Genomic DNA, 17,274 nt, shown 5'->3' on the forward strand with positions numbered 1-17,274 from the left:
CGGTTCTCCATACATATATTGTATGTAGGATATACTATAATATATCTAACATGTATAAGACTGCCTGACATTTAGGGGAAGAGGTGGAGGGAAGGAAGGGAAAAATCGGAACAGAAAAATCAGAACAGAAGTGAGTGCAAGGAATAATGTAAAAAAATTACCTATGCAGGGGCAGCTAGGTGGCACAGTAGATAGAGCACCAGCCCTGAATTCAGGAGGACCTGAGTTCAAATGTGGCCTCAAGCACTTAACACTTCCTAGCTGTGTGACCCTGGTCAAGTCACTTAACCCCAGCCTCAGGGGGAAAAAAAATTACCTATGCATATGTACTGTCCAAAAAAAAAGTTATAATTATAAAATAAAAAAATATTAATAAGAAAGGGGAAAAAAAGGAATTCTCCTTAAAAAAAAAAATCTAATTTACAAGAACCTTGGAAGATGTATGGCTATTATTCCCATTGTACAGGTGAGAAAACTGCATCAGACAAAGGTTAATAATTTGTCTGAGGTCACATTGGAACTCAGGATTTTCCTGACTCCAGGCTCAGCCCTCTGTACCCATTGGACCATCCAAAACTCATTCATTTTTATCCCTATTTTTCAAGTTAGGAAACTGAGGCAAACTGAGGTTAAGTGGCTTGTTCAAAGTCACAGAACTAATTATCTGAAGCCAAAGTTAAATTCAGATCTTCCACTCTCCAGGTCCAGAGCTTTCCACTCTATGGCCCCCTCAGCTGTCCTAAGTGCTTAGGAAATGCTATTTTTTACAGGTTGACAATACAGCCAACTCCCTTCACTCCTTTATTTATTTCTCAAAGAAGTAATTGTAAGCCATAAGTCCCTTTTATTGTATCTTCTTTCTATCTCCCAGTTTCATTTATAGCAAGAATGTGTCCAAGAGAGATACATTTTAGTTCCTCAAGTCACAGTTTATCAGTCAATCAACATAAGTTTGTTAAATGCCTACTTTATGCCAGGCACTATAAATGCTGAGGATACAAAGTTGGATAGTGATTCAGAGTATCAACAATTAAATTAATGTTACAAGTAGTTTAAAAACTGACCTGCCCTCCTCTCCCAATTTCACCTCTTTTTGGTCACACTGCTCTATCATCACTAAGGAGGGAGAAGAGACCCATAAGAACCTGCATGCTGATATCTCGTGAATTTCTGTGGCCCAAGAATCTCAGGCATCATATTACCTTGAACAGCTGTGGACTCAAAGAACCTGGGTTGAAATCCCATGTATGACAGTTATTCCCTGTGTGACTTTGGCTTAGTCCTCTCAAGCCCTAGTTCCTACAAGTAACCATCCTATGGCTGCATAGATTGCTTGCTGACTGGTGATGGGTTATCTCCAAACTGAGCTAGACTGGTCCCTACAGACTGGAGACAATTAGTCACCAGGACGCACTGTCCACGTCTTTCTTTTACCTGCTGATCTCCTGCAAACAGGGTCACCTCCACTCCATGGTCAGACATCTTCAGAATAGTACTTCTGTGGAGGTCATTGTTGAAGCAAAAATATTAAACATATCTAATTTCTATTAGAAAAACAAGGGAGTGAGTGTTGAAAGTTTCCCAGCAGAGATCTTAGGACCAAAATCAGGCTGCTGATTTTATTTCCTGTATCTGTCTAATATTAATCTATTGGCCAGTTGTTAACAGATTTGTTGTTGTTCAGTCATGTCCGACTCTCTATGACCCCATTTGGAGTTTTCTTGGATGATGGAGAGGTTTGCCGTTTCTTTCTCGAGGCCTGATACTCTACGCACTGTACCACCTGCCTGCCTCAGGAAACAAAATTATTTGTTATTCCTTCGTCTTAATTGTTAACTATTAATAATTATTATTATTAATTCTTATTTAAGACTATTCTATACTTGACCCTCATTTTCTAGGATATTCATTATTATCATTAAATGTTTTTCATTTGCCCCCACAACAGTATTCATGAATCATTAAATTCCTTTAAAAACAAAGAAACACTGATAACCCTGGAAAGATTATAAGTGCATCCTATATAATACGCTATGTCTACTATCTGAGGTCTAACTAAGCTCACTAGGTAGAATTTTATCAACCAGCCGAGCATCATTGGAGAAAAGGTGATTTCAGGTTGTATAAAAGTGAGATACTTATAGGCTTGAGCCAAACAAAGAATGAAGGAAGATATTGGGTTCTGTTACATGGCTTCACAAATGCCCTTCAATCTTTATCCCTGACAGTCTTGATGTTAAAGTCCAGGGATTCTTTTTTAGCCCAGTCTGTCTATTATAATGAATTATATGGCAGTTTATCCATGTGAAAATACTCAACTAAGCTACCATATCATTCTGTATCTGGATCAGAAGGTATGAAGAAAAGCCACGTTAGGAAGCAAATAGCAAAACAGTGACTGCTTTTTAAGATCCTATGATTTATGCTGTGAGACAGCTTGGATTGCCTTATCAAAGATGAAAGATAAATACATCCCAGAATCACCTATGACATCTCTAAACCAAAAACCAAAGAATCAGCAACAAATTACAAATATACTAAAATACATAATAGTGTGCAGACTAAAAAAATAAATCTGATAATGAGGATAACAATACTTTCATAACTTATTCAGAAGCCTATTGTCACTTAGTAGTGTGCTTATAAATGTTTAACAACTAGTTTTCAGAGTGACTGGGAGTAACAACCACACATGCCTCAGTTGGATCTTTATCATTAACACAGTCACCATTATTTTCTTAAGTTTAGACAACCAAGAAAACAATAAACCAAGAACTGATTTATAACATTTGTTGAAATATAAATGCTCACATTGAAAGTTTATCTTTTTTCCCCTCTAGATCTCCCTCTCTTATTTGATTTTTAAAGTCCTTTTGGAGTTCCTACAAGAACTGTTTTTGTGTTGGGGATCATTTGACATTTCTCATTGAAAAAGAAGTAGCTTTTTTTTTTTTTTAAGCTCCTTTATCTTCCTCTGAACATAAACCCAGATTTTCTCTATTCCTGTAATTAGTGTCTATGGTTGCGTTCTTTCTCCTTTGCTTACTCATTTACCTTATTGTCTTATTTTGGTTTTAGCAGTTAAAGTGTAATCAAGTTGTTGTCCTGAGATAAGGGGAATGATGCCCCAAGTCTGGGGTCCTTCTACTGTTATTTTCTAAAGTCTGTCCTGGGACTCAACTTTGGGCTCTTCTCTCCACTCCTGAGCCATGGATGTCCAGCCACACTGTCCAGCAAATAATCTTGCTCCCTGAAAGTCCCTAGTTCTGTCTTCTCTGCCCCAAAACTGAAGCCAGGGACTCTGCTCTCTTGCAAGTGCCCATACCAACAGGGTTCCCACCTCTCACAACTGCACTCACCAGACGTGCTAGCTCCTTCTCCCCCTAGCCACAGTCCAGGCTGCATCAAGTGAGCAAAGTGGAAGGCACTTCCATCTTCTTCTCAGCCATCTAATCTCCAAACTGTGCCAGATGAGAGTTCCTTAAGGCTGAGGCTGCCTCTCAATTCAACTGCTCCTAGGGCTTGTTGTTTGTTCATTCTGCAGAATCGGCCTGAAAATATTTGCACTTGACTCAAATCAATGAACCTCTGCCCCTGAAGGATGGATCTTTCTTGGGGTGTTCTCAAATTGTCTTAGAAGAACAACTGCTTTATACTAGATTTATTTCTGTTCTTTGAGGCAATGTTCTTTTTTTGATGGAGGAAAATTGGAGAGTCGAAAATTTTCTGACCTCCTCCTCCATCTTCTTAGAATTCTCTCTTCACACTGAAAATTTAACAAGAGACCTAATAATCCCAGAGTTAGTTTGAAGGCCTCAAACCCAATCTCTATTGCCAATTCAATTCAAAGGCACTTATCATTTACTTATGTTGAGTCAAGTCTTCTGCTAGGAATCAAATATTCAAAAATAGCCAAATAGCTCCTGATGTCAAGGAATTTACATTCATTTGAAGGTTGAGAAGAGAAGAAATGCAACATATATTCAAAAATGTATGTAATAATTTAAAATAATTCTAAAATGGAAAAAACTCTTAATAATTGGGCAAGCTTAAAAGTCCTTGTATAAAAGGTATCACGTGAACTGGAGTCGACGGTGAAGAGGGAGTATGGTCTAGACCTTGGCATTCACCTGAACAAATATACAGTGCTGAGCAATGGAATGTTGCATGTGGGGAACAGTTGTAAATTCAGTTTAACTGAAACTAAGAATACATAAAAGGAAATAATAAAAACAGACTTAAAAGTGTAAATGGGAAATATATTGTGGAGCATTTTGTATTTTATCCTACAGTCAGTTTTATATTTATTAAGACAAAGCACTGTAATAAAATGTAAAGAAAGGCTTTAGACAATCCCTGCTTTCAAGAAGCTCTCAGAGTATATTGGAGGAGACAATAGACAACAACAATGAACAAAAATGCTATATATAGGATAAATTAGAAGTAGTCAACAGATTACCAGCAACAAAATGTAAAATAGCAATGTATTTTGTTGTGATAAGGTAAAGTAAGGTAAATATAAATGCAATATAAAGTAAAATAAAAATGAAAGATGGGTGGTGAGTGTGGCCCACACTCTTATTGTTTGCTTGCATTTTTGTTTTTCTTCCCAGGTTATTTTTACCTTCTTTCTAAATCCAATTTTTCTTATGCAACAAGATAACTGTACAAATATGTATACATGTATTGTATTTAACATATACTTTAACATATTTAACATGTATGGGACTGCCTGCCATCTAGAGGAGGAAGTGGGGATCAGGAGAAAATTTGGAACAGAAGTTTTTGCAAGGGTCAATGTTGAAAAATTACCCATGCATATGTTTTATCAATAAAAAGCTATAATCATAATAATAAAATGAAAGGTGGGGAACCATTGAAGATATTTAATTGTGGGAATGTCATGGTTGTTATTGTTTGTTCAGTCATCTCAGTCACATCCAACTCTTCATGACTCTACTTGGGATTTTCTTGAAAGAGATATTGAGTGCCTTGTTATTTCCTTCTCCAGTTTATTTTATAGAGGTTTAAATGACTTACACAGGATCACAGAGTTAATCAGTGTCTGAGGCAATATTTGAACTCATGAAGATGAGTCTTTCTGGTTCCAAATCAAATACTCTATTCACTACTTCACTTAGCTGAATTGTAGAAAGGAGATCAAGTAAGTTATCATAACAGTGAGAGGATGAAAGTTGACTAGAGTGAAGTTCATGGAAATGAAGAGAAAGGATCAGAGAGGATGGAAGTTATCAGTCAAATTAACAAGACCTGACAATGTTTGAGTTGGGTGGGTCTAGAGTGGAGAGAGAGTGGAGAGAGAGTGGAGAGAGAGTGGAGAGAGAGTGGAGAGAGAGTGGAGAGAGAGTGAGAGAGAGAGTGAGAGAGAGAGTGGAGAGAGAGTGGAGAGAGAGTGGAGAGAGAGTGGAAAGAGAGTGGAGAGAGAGTGGAGAGAGAGTGGAGAGAGAGTGGAGAGAGAGTGGAGAGAGAGTGAGAGAGAGAGTGAGAGAGAGTGGAGAGAGTGAGAGAGAGACTAAGAGATTGAAAACCTACATGGCCAGAAGAAAGGTCGTACCATTGAAGAGGTAACAGGGAACCAAATGATGAGATATATGCCTCAATAGGATTAATTGAGGTCTAGTGAGGTCTAGGATTGGGGTACAGGGAATCACATGGAGCTCCCCTGCAACCCCTTAGGATTCGACGCAAGGATACAAAGTTAAATCAGGTCTAGTGGCAGCAAGAGTCCCCTGTAAATTTATTTACAAGCCCGAAAACCTAGATTGATAAAAAGAGGTTTATTGCAAGGTTTGGAAGCAAGGTTAAAGTCTGGTTAGTAAAAGGCATTAGATAGAGGAAGATATACGCTGAAAGTGGTGGGACAGAGAGTCTCTGATGCAAAGCATCATTGCTGGCATCTTTTAACTCTCTGACAACAGATGATTCTACCTTTGCTGTTTTTATCTGCTTGAAGGTGCATATGGGCAGAGCAGGTTCTTGGCGGGCTTTTCAGATAAGGAAGAAACTGTTTTGGGGAAACCTGAGCAGATAGTTGGGGTTTGAGAAAATCCAAGCCAGCTCAGACAGCCCAAACTGGTTTGACAAGATCTTGTAATCAAAGATCAGTCCCAAAGGAAGTCGTAGATCAAACAAGGAATCTTAAAGGGGGCTATGCCCTCATCAACACAAAAGAGAGAAGATGGAAGGAGGGACAGGTGTGGGGAAAATATAATCATGTCCATTTGAGGGTGAGGTGATGGCTAGCAAGGCAGTTGGTAATCCCATAAGCATCTTAAACTGGATACATAAATTTAGGACTTTTAACTGCAAAAATATCATAATGGAAACAATAGGACCTGGTGAAATCACTTAGAAAATGAAGGGTATAGAAAGAAAAAGGACCTATGGCAGAATCTAAAGGTATGCTCATACTTTGTTATTAGAAGAAATAAGATAATAATCCAGGACGAAGGAGACTACGGGAGAAGCATGAAAGGCAGTCTCATAGAAGGAATCTCAATTGAGAAGAGAGTATCCCAGAGGAGAAGGTAGTTGACAGAGTCAAAAGCTACAGAGGGTTTTCATGGGAATGAGGAATGAGAAAAAAAATCATTTATTTAAGAAAGCATTGGTCACATTGATTATAGCTCAATAAAAATTCAGACAGCAAGGAATTGAGAAGAACATGGAAGATGAAGTAATAAGTGAGTTTCATTCTAGGAGTTAAGTTTTAGAGGGGATAAAAGATAAAGGCTAGTAGGTTGAAGGGATGACATGATAAATTGAAGTCAACCAAGCAGAACACAGTTATTTAAGCATCTATAAAGAGCACCATGGGGAGAAAGATTGATCCTTGGCTTCCAGGACCTTCCAATTTTATTAGTGAATAAGATAGAAACATATATGGTTATAATACACAATAAGATAAATACATCAGAGAGATTCATAGAAAAATGCTATTTGAAACCTACAGAGAAAGATTAGTAACAACTGAGGGAAACAGACTTTTTTTTTTTTTTTCCTGGAAAAGATGCCATGTGAGTTTAGTTTTAAAGGTTGGATATGAACTTAATAGGTTTAAAGGAGGGGAGGGAAGAACAGGCAACATGCAACATTCTTGAGGAAAGAAATAAAGGTATGAAAATGCCGTGTGTGTGCTTGAACTATGGCTAAAAAAGATTAACGCTAGGTCACAGAAGGCCTTGAATTATAGGCAAAAAATTTCAGACTTTACTCAGGTAGAGGGAACAATTGAAGATTGTTAAACTGGTAAATAACCTAACTAGATCTTTATGGGGGGAAAAAAAAAAGATTGTACTGAGCTAAGGAGGGAAAACTGGAGATGGGAAGTAACTTCTATCTATCTAGATTTGAGTCACTTAAACTTCTATTGAAATGGACAAAGGATTGGCCTCCCCTCCCCTCCTCCACAGCCTTAGGGCCCAGTTCCCTTTGAAATGTTTATCCAGCTAGAGCAAAGGAAATTCATTTGCCTAGAGGTCTGAGGCATGTTTATTCCATAGGAACATGATCGATAACCCTCATCTATTCCAAATAGTCTATGTTAAACATCTGTCCTTGTATATTGCCCATACATCTTGCAAGTCCCTATCTTCTCTCTATGTACATAAAGTGAGTCCCTGTTCATTGTCAAAGCGTGATAACAGAACTGACCAAAAATTGCTTATAAGGCTTGTCTCAAGTTACATTCGGGATGGAACTCTCATTTGATGAATCCGTCCTGCCAGAGTAAAATATATTTTCCAAATTACAAAATACCTTGGCTGTCTTAAGTTTTTCTTTGTCTGGGCTCACTATTAATTTCCTCATTTGGAAAGTGATGGAATAGATTACTATTATATGAGATAGCTCAAGAAAGCCATGTCAAGATTCCTACCTTTCCCTAGCTAAGGCAATGCTTGTTGTCTGGATTTATTATCTTTGAGATCAGCACCGCAAGCTAAGACTACTGACTAACTACCGCATTATGAATTGTATAATTGTATAATTCATTATATAATTCCTTGCCCACCACCAGAGACTGAGGTGAGGGGGGTGTTGGAGAAAATGTTTTTAAGTTTGTTCTTCCTTCCAAGATATTAGGATATTCAGAGCTAAGGGCCATCAAGCAAGCTGTGCCCTAAGTTTGGCTTAACAACCCTGGGCTCCCTAAGCTCACCTACAGGTAGCCCTGCCAAAGCAGACTTTGTCACATGATGATCTTGCCTCTCTTTTGCTGCTCCATAATACTTTTTTGACTTTTTGTCTAGCCACAAGTCTATAAATCGCACTGTAGCAGGTTTCTCTACTAGGAGAGGGGCCCTGGCTCATGTCTAATCTGTCTCTTGCTTGCAAGTCATTTTCCTCTCTTTGAAATTAAACTTCTGTTTGATTCCTGACTCTCCTATCTCTAGCCAGCTCTGTTCAGTTCCATTCACCCACAGTTTAGTCTAGTCAATATTCCTATGTCTGTGGAATTAAAGTCCTTTTTTATTAAAAAAAAAAAAAAAAAAAATACCTTGTGTACAATGGTTAAGTAAAACTGGGGTGCTGGTTATAGATTCCCTAACAAGCTGGGAGAAACTCAGGGTTCAAGCCACATGAAGTCATCTAAAACCTACAGAATACTCTACAATCCTGAAAGGAGATACAGCCCATGAGAGAGTAAGTCAGAGTGGGCCAAACCACTATACCTAATTGTTGGGATACAGGAGTCACCTGCCAGTGGCCGTTGGGGATCCAATTCAGACCTGTAGAATGGATCTCTTCTAGTGAGAGGAGAATGAGAATACAGGGAAACTGAAAGGCAGTTGCTGTTCTCTGACCCTCCACTGAGAGGCAGTTGCGTACTCCGACCTCTTTCCTCTTCCCTTTGCCTCCAATTTATTTCATTCCCGTCCAGAAGGAACACCTGTGTCAGTAAAGGCTGCTTTGCAACTCCTTCAGATGTTATGATCTACAGGTGTGGAGGCTCTCAGAGAATTGACCTGCCCCTTCACTTAGGCATGGTCCTTAACACTTAATGTTTGCTTATTTACTTTTTTTAAAGCACTATTTTAAAAGTCCCGTTAATTGAAGATTCTGATAAATCAAATTCTGATTCACTCCAGATTTCTGCAGTATAAAGAGCAAAAAGAAAAGGAAAAGACAAAGTTTGATGTTAGAGTTACCATGATGTCTGTATTTTATTTTCCACTGGCAATTGAAAAAAGTGCTTCCTTCAGCCAGAAACCATTATTATTGTAATTGTATCAGTTTAATCTAACTATTGAAAACAGTACAACAATCTTGGCTGTAATTGCTAAATTGTTTAAATGTGTTGTCATTTATTTAGCAGCCAATTAAGAACAGCAATACATTGAGTTAAAGAGTGCCTTAGTTAAATTTATTTTTAATCCCCCTGCATGTGATCCCTATATTTTCTTCCCTTCCTCTAAAATACCATTGCTCTGTGCTTTTCCCCTTTTTGGCTGTCTTTCCCTTTCCCCTTTCTTTCTTTTTTGTAGTAGAAATAACAAAAAATGTTAACTATTTCTCTGTCCTAATATGCTAAGATCTTAGATTTATAAATAGAAGAGTACTTAGATATCATCTAGTACAAATCTCTCGGTTTACAAATAAGGAAGCAGAGACCAATAAACTGTAAGTGGCACATCCAAGGTCACAGAGACAATAAGTGGTAAAGCTAGAATTTGAAATCAGGTCTAGATATAAAATCCTGCCATCTCCCTTTAATGGCATGATGCTTCTTTTGCAAACTTTTCTTAGCTCTTAAAAGTGATTATTTTCAAGTATAGGGCATATTAGTCTATTAATAAATTCAGTTGGTATCCCAAATATAGTGTGTTGTTATATTTTTACATATTATGAAAGCAAGAATGATTTGTCAAGGATTCCATTTTATACATTGGCTTTTAATCTACTAACCAGTTTATCCGTAGTCAGCATATCAACTAAAGATTTAGAAGCAAAAGAATTGTCCCAATTATCTCTGCCATGAGAAAAAAGAGAGCTAATTACATAGCTGTCTCTAAATGCCTTGATTTCTGACTTTCTAGTTCTAATATAATCTCTCAATGTAAAGTAGCCACAGAATTTACAAAAGCTTTTAGTCTAGTTTTCCATTTTGATCTTGGATAGGATATCAGACAAAAAAATCAGGAATTGCCATTTTTCAGCAAATAGGCCCTACCCTGATGGAGTTGTTTGGATTAGCATAACTCCCATTAAAATTCCATTCCTCCCCCTTTTTTATTCATAATGGCTACTAGAGTCAGAGGAAGATAAGGAGGAAGTTATTTTCTTCCTTCAGTCAAATGGAGATGCATTACTCCTTTAATTACAAAAGTTACAGATACTCTCTCCCCTCAGAAACTATCAATATTTTATATTTTCCCATGTAAATGTAGCATGTCCTGTATAAATATGGAATACCTTAGAGTTCACCAAAGTTCAGTGTAGAATCTCTTGGTTAATCATAATTAAACAAATAGGATTTAAGCCTTCATTCAATGACTATACCATCAGAAAATCAAGAGGAAATAAATCAAACAATAAAGCATTTAATTAGGACAGAAGCAAAAAGCAAATAGTGGGAGAAAGTAATCAATGGATACATTCTCAGTCCCCCATAGCCCAAAAGGTAAAATATCACAGATTTCAGTAGAAGTAGAGAAGAAACAGTCTTTAGATAACTCATGTTCTGATGTGAGGAAGGGTTGTATCATGAGTGGATTGCTTTTGGCAGTTCTGTCTCATGGTAACCTGAATTTCCTCACTGATTGTCAGTGTTTCCTCCCCAAAGCTTTAGTAGGGTTCTTTGCTGCTGGCATTCCATCCAGTTTCCACATCTGCAGTTGCTTCTCTGTATCTTGAAGCTATCATTCATTGTTTCTTCACCAAGTTGCTATAGTTTGTTACTTGTTGAAGGTAATGTCTGCCGCCATGTTTTTCCTCTAGTTAGAGTATTGCCACTCTTTCTTTTCTGAAACAGCTGGGCCAACATGCCTTAAAAGATAAACAATAAATTTTAGGTTCTTTCTTTACCAAGTCCTTACCACACAAAAATGAAAGTAAAAATAAAAATGAAAGGCTAAGCTCCTTTGTTCTTTATTTTGCTTGTATCACTGGACAATCTCTAGTACTTAGTCTAATTCTATTCTTAGCAATCAATCCCAGAGCCATTTAAATTACCTTGAAGCTCCCATAAACTTCAAAGAAACACTAAGCCACAATGGACAGGGAGGGATTAAATTAGTAATATTTGTTCTGTATTTATGTCATTGACTCCAAGGTACCGGTACATCTATGCAAGTAATATTAATTTGGGGGTGGGGAGGAGGAGAAATAAAATCTTATCCATGACGTCTCAATTATTTCAATAGGTGTGATCAATTTTTTCCAACAAAGAGGAATAAAAGCCTAATTATCTTCAATTTACATATTAAGAAACTGATTCAAAGAGAGATTAGATTAAAATGTCAGTAAGATTTAATGTAGTCAAAATGCCACAGGAGAAGAAAATGCAATTATAATTTCAACCAGCCAATCAGGCATCCTTTTTGTCTTTGCTTTTCTGCTAGACACAACAGACAGAGATCTATGCTAAGCCAAAAGTGACATCAAAAGTCCCTCTGATGGACTGTGGGAACTGAGTGTGGATCACAACATAACATTTTCATTCTTTCTATTGTTGGTTTGCATTTTTTTCTCATTTTTTTTTCCTTTTTGATCTGATTTTTCTTGTGCAGCATGATAACTGTATAAATACGTATATATATTTTGGATTTAACATTTTTAAACATGTTTAACATATATTGGATTACTTGCCATCTAGGGGAGAAGGGAGGGGAAAGGGAGGGAAAAATTTGGGAACCCAATGTTTTGCAAGGATCAATGCTGAAGAATTATCCATGCATATGTTTTGAAAATAATAAGCTTTAATAAGAAAATAATAACATTTTTAAACATAAGTTTCTCTGATATATAGATAAATGATAAGTGATTCAGTTATTTGCAGAAAAAAGGTTTCAAAATTAAGGACCAGCTTCAATCCACTAATCAACTTATTAGTTATCAAGAAATGGTAAATGAATGACTAAAAAAAGACTCTATCCATATTAAAACAGTATTATAGCACCAAGGCAGTTTATATTCTAATTTTTGTTATTATTCAGTTTCCTGAAATTTGTGACCCCATTTGGGGTTTTCTTGGCAAAGATACTGGATTAGTTTGCCATTTCCTTTTCCAGATCATTTTCCAGATGAAACTGAAGCAAATGGGTTAAGTGACTTACACAGGATGACTCAGCAGGGCAGGATTTGAACACAAGATTGCTCACTTGCTCACTGCAGTCCTAGCCTTTGTGATGCTTTCCATTTGACAAATTCCCCAAGACAAAATGGTAAGACTCCTGATAAAAGAAACAGAAATGGGAAACAGATTATAGTAGCAGTTCTGGTTCTCAAAGGCTGGGCTGATCACTTTTCTAAGACTTGTTTCCTTATTTATAAAATGAGATTAAATAATCTTCCCGCTTTAAGAACACAGAACAAAGAACAATTGCTGTTTTTACTGACCTCTTCTCTCATTATTAGCATATTCTATTCAGGTCAGTGCTCATTTGTACTCAAAGAGCTTAGGGAAAATGAGTTCAACTTTCCATCTATTTGTCCAATCTGTTCTAGAAAGAGCTATCTGTGAAACTAAAAGTCTCAAAATGAGCTCACAAGGACAATGAAACACAACATTCCTCCAACAATGGATAATGGTGTTCAGTCATCTCTAACTCTGGGGCTTTTATGGTAAAGATACTGGAGTGGTTTGGTATTTTCCTCCTCCAGCTCAAATTTCCTCGAATGATGACTTGCCTAGGGTCACACAGTAAGTGTCTGAGGCAGGATTTGAACCCAAATCAAACTGACTCTAGGCCCAGTGCCTAGTTGGGACTAGTAGCTAATTCCTTCCACTAAAATTAGTTTGTTGTATGAATCATCCTTTTACATAATGCTGTATTATTAAATGACTCCATTTTATATGAAAACTAGCTCGTTCAGCATTTGGTAAATCTTCAGAATTTTCAACAAAATGACAACTTCTCTGTACCTTCAAACTTCTTGGATTAGCAATGGTAAAGAAAGACTAGTTTAGAAAAACAAGATACTAAATTTTGACCTGATTAAATATTTAGCCGTCATCAGAATTCATTCTCTACTTCCCTTCTTTCTTCCCTCTGTCATTCACTTTTTCCCTTCCTCCCTTTCTCCTCCTCTCCTCTCTCTTCCTCTCTTCTCTTCTCTCTCCTTTTCCTCTCCTCTCCTCTCCCTTCTTCCTTCCTTCCTTTCTTCCTTCTTTCCTTTCTTCCTTCCTTCCTTTCTTCCTTCTTTCCTTTCTTCCTTCCTTCCTTTCTTCCTTCTTCCATCCCTTCCTCTTTCTCTCCCTCCCTTCCTTCCTTCCCTGCTCTATTTCTCCCCTTCTTTCTTCCTTCTTTTCACTTCTTTCCAAAATATAGCATTTTAATTCCTGTATTTCTATAGCACTTTAATTCTTGTTCTAAGCAATTTTGACTGCAAAACCAGATACTTTATCCCAAATTATAAATTTTCTAAAATAATTTCAACAGTGTATTTTTTAAAAACCACCAATTTATACAACTTATCCTTGGGAAGTTGGATCATCCCTAATGCAGCATGCTATCAAGTAACTGAGAAACTTGGGTTGTTTTGTTTTTGTTTTTGTTTTGTTTTGTTTTTTTTGTCTGTTTTTTTCACAAGTTATGGGATAATACAGGGGGGGAAAGGAATTATCAAGAATGAGTTGGGTTACAAAAATATCATAAATTCTGTTCCATGATGATACTAGGGCTCTCTTTAGAGACTTGGCAATGGGAAAGATCCCACTGGATTCTCCACAATGGAGTGCTATGCTTGTTGACAAACATCTCCAGTGAATTTCATCACATGACCAGAAAACTGAAGATAGAAAAAACTAAATTCCAGATAATCTCATACACATGCCCTCCAGGCCAGAGTTAACTGGTTTTCAAATGAAAGAAAATCTTTACATAATCCAAACAAGAATTCAACTAGGATTTAGTATCTTGTTTTTCTAAACTAGTCTTTCTTTACCATTGCTAATCCAAGAAGTTTGAAGGTAAAGAGAAGTTGTCATTTTGTTGAAAATTCTGAAGATTTACCAAATGGAAAAGAAACTAAAGGAGGACTAAGAATATATTTCTTTCTGTATCAGAGGTTGTATTTCTGGTCAAGAATATTAGGAAAGAAAAGTAAGTGCTCCTTCCCAAAGTGTCTTTAAGTAATTGTAGATTCTGTGTGTTCTTCTTGTGCACGTGGGTATTTAGTTAGATGTTAGCCATAGAAAGATCTCTATAAGATTGTTATTCTTGTGGTAGTGGTGGCAATTATGTATGTGTGTGTGTGTATGTGTAATTCTATTTTTGATGCTTACTTTTATCCTTGGCTGTACATTCAATATCAATTTCTGCCCCTTCCCAGATGAATTCTAGATAATGCCCCCAAAATCCATAGAATCCCTAGTACTCTAGGTTCTTTCTAGCTTGTCTTAATCATTCCAGCCTGCTCTTACAGTGGAAGGCTTAGTTTCTCTGAAAAAAAAAACCACCACCACATGGCACAAATTCTCTCAGGATTCTAGGGGTAACCTTGTCTTAAGGACATACACACACCCTACTCACTACTTAAGATCTTGAACCCCAACTAGTGAATTTCTGCTTGCCCGACCAGCAATTCACAATAAAGACATTTTTAAATCTTAATAATTTACTTTAAAAAACTAATAAAACTAACAAATATGATAAATTTTAAACTGTACTAAGTCTTCAATGACACACTGTATATCAAAGAGAGTCATGAATAATATGTTCATCACAGTTCACACATAAATCTTGGTTACTCCGGTCCATCAATATACTATAATGGGGAGGGTTGACACACCTAGGAAACTGCCAGTAAGAAAATGAGTAAGAAAAACTAATGTTTTTTTTCTTACTCATGTGTTTGATGGTCAATTATAACTCTGGAACTTCTCTGTCTCAAGAACTATCCATTAAAAAACTCCTTGAAAAAATGTAGTCACTTGAACCAACCATTCTGGAGAGCAATTTAGAACTATGTCCAAAGGGCTATCAAACTGCATACCCTTTGAACCAGCAATGTCTCTACTAGGTCTATATCCCAAAGAGATCATAAAAAAGGGGAAAGAACCACATGTGCAAAAATGTTTGTGGCAGCCCTTTTTGTCATGGCAAGAAACTGGAAACTTGAGTGGATGCCCATTAATTGGGGAATGGCTGAATAAGTTATAATATATGAATGTTATGGAATATTAATATTCTAAGAAATGACCAGCAGGATGATTTCAGAGAGGCTTGGAAAGACTTGCATGAACTGATGCTGAGTGAAATGAGTAGTATCAAGAGATCATTGTATATGGCAACAACAATACTATATGATGATCAATTCTGATGTTTCTTGTTCTTTTCAACCATGAGATGATTCAGGCCAGTTCCAACAGACTTGTGATGGAGAGAGCCATCTGCACCGAAAGAGAGGATTGTGGGGGATGAGTGTGGATCAAAATATAGTATTTTTACCATTTTTTGTTGTTGTTTGCTTCTTTTTTTTCTTTCTCATTTTTTTCCCTTTTTGATCTGATTTTCTTGTGCAGCATAATAATTGTATAAAATATGTACAGAAGAATTGCACGTGTTACTTATATTGGATTACTTGCTATATAGGGAAAGAGGTTGGAGGGAGAGGAGGAAGAAAAAATTTGGAACACAAGTTTTTGCAAGGATGAATATTGAAAACTATCTCTGCATATATTTTGAAAATAAAAAGCTATTATTAATTTTTAAAAAAAATTTTTTTAAAGTGTAGTTCCTATGTTGATTAAATTTTTCCTACCCCAGATCAGCACAGGGAGACAAGTCTTTGAAAATGGGAACAAGGTTTGTCTAGAAAGTCACTGTTTGAAGCTTTCCAGCTTAATGAACAGGTTTGAGGAAGCATACTAAGGTAAGAAAAGATCCAGGAGGGAGGGTCTTGATGCTGTATGAGAAGTAAAAATAGGGGCCAACTAGCAGCATATTTGCTCATACTCTAGATCTGGGCCACAGATCAAATGAGGACCAAGGAAGGCACTAGTCCTTGGAAGTAACTGACTGACAAGGGTAAGGCAATGTGACAAGCTTGAACATGTGTACTGGGGAAAGAGGAGGAAGAAGTGAATAGGACATCTGTGCCTCTGACACTGGAGCACAGCTGTGATTCAGCCACCAACCAGGTCTGATGTCTACAGCTAGCTGAACAACAAGGGCAGGAAGGAGAGAGCCAATATAATAAAAATGAAAAGACAACCTAAATTCATTTATTAATTAAGTGCCATGCCAATCAAACTACCAAAGGATTAAATTGAATTTAATCATGTGGAGAAAAAAAAAAAAGTCAAGAATCTCAAGGGATATCATGTAGAGAGAAAGGAGTGGGGAGGAGGAAGGGGAAGGAGACAAAGAGAGAAGGAAAGAACCAAATCTAAAACAATATTGGAAAGAAGTAATCTTGAAAGCAATTTGGTAATGGCTTAAAAGCAAAGATAAAGTTCACCATAAATGAATGTATGACTTAGTCAACATAAAGAGTGATATCATAAACAAATGATAGGAACATGAAATAAGCTACTTTTCAGATCATAGGATAGAGGAAGATTTTGTGATAAAAGAATACCATAGCAGACAAAATAGATAATTTTGATTACTTAAAAGGTTTAATACAAATATCGTATTATTGTATGTAGCTAAATGTAACTAAAAGTAAAAGGGAAAATTAATTGGAATAATATATTTGCAGTAAATTTCTCTTTGCAGCAAAGGTTATTTTTTCTATGATTTGCAAAGAATTTCTAAGATTCATAAAGAATAATTTCAATTACAAAAATAAGAGCTATTCTCCAATTAATAAATTATCAAAATATAAAAACAGGTATTTCCCAAAGAAAGATATTCAAGATATGACCAGAAACATGAAAAAAAAAAGTCTAAATTACTAGTAGAGAAATTAAGGGGCTTTTGAGATTCTACTTCAAGCCCATGGGATTAGTAAAGATGACAAATATTGAAAATGACATCTTGGAAAAGCTGTAAAAAACTGGACACTATGTACTGTTGAAGGAGCTGTAGAAACCTGGACACTATGCACTGTTGGAGGAGGTAGAAAATTGGACACAATGCACTGTTG

General features: G+C 36.6%; 2 long non-coding RNA genes across 3 annotated transcripts in view; both read right to left on the reverse strand.

Annotated features, from left to right (window-relative positions):
- The window catches only part of LOC141542343 (uncharacterized), a 56,980-nt gene extending 51,585 nt beyond the window's left edge, over positions 1–5,395 (reverse strand). Inside the window, exon 1 of the long non-coding RNA XR_012482133.1 lies at positions 3,360–5,395. This is a non-coding gene — a long non-coding RNA (uncharacterized LOC141542343). The remainder of the gene's footprint in view (positions 1–3,359) is intronic.
- Positions 5,396–10,542: 5,147 nt separating this feature from the next.
- The window catches only part of LOC141542347 (uncharacterized), a 156,316-nt gene continuing 149,584 nt past the window's right edge, over positions 10,543–17,274 (reverse strand). For both annotated transcript variants that reach the window (XR_012482134.1, XR_012482135.1), the window contains 2 exons: positions 12,297–12,413; positions 10,543–11,007 (listed from right to left, as the gene is read on the reverse strand). This is a non-coding gene — a long non-coding RNA (uncharacterized LOC141542347). The remainder of the gene's footprint in view (positions 11,008–12,296; positions 12,414–17,274) is intronic.

The sequence above is a fragment of the Sminthopsis crassicaudata genome, chromosome 5 (genome assembly GCF_048593235.1).
Source record: "Sminthopsis crassicaudata isolate SCR6 chromosome 5, ASM4859323v1, whole genome shotgun sequence".
NCBI lineage: Eukaryota > Metazoa > Chordata > Mammalia > Dasyuromorphia > Dasyuridae > Sminthopsis > Sminthopsis crassicaudata.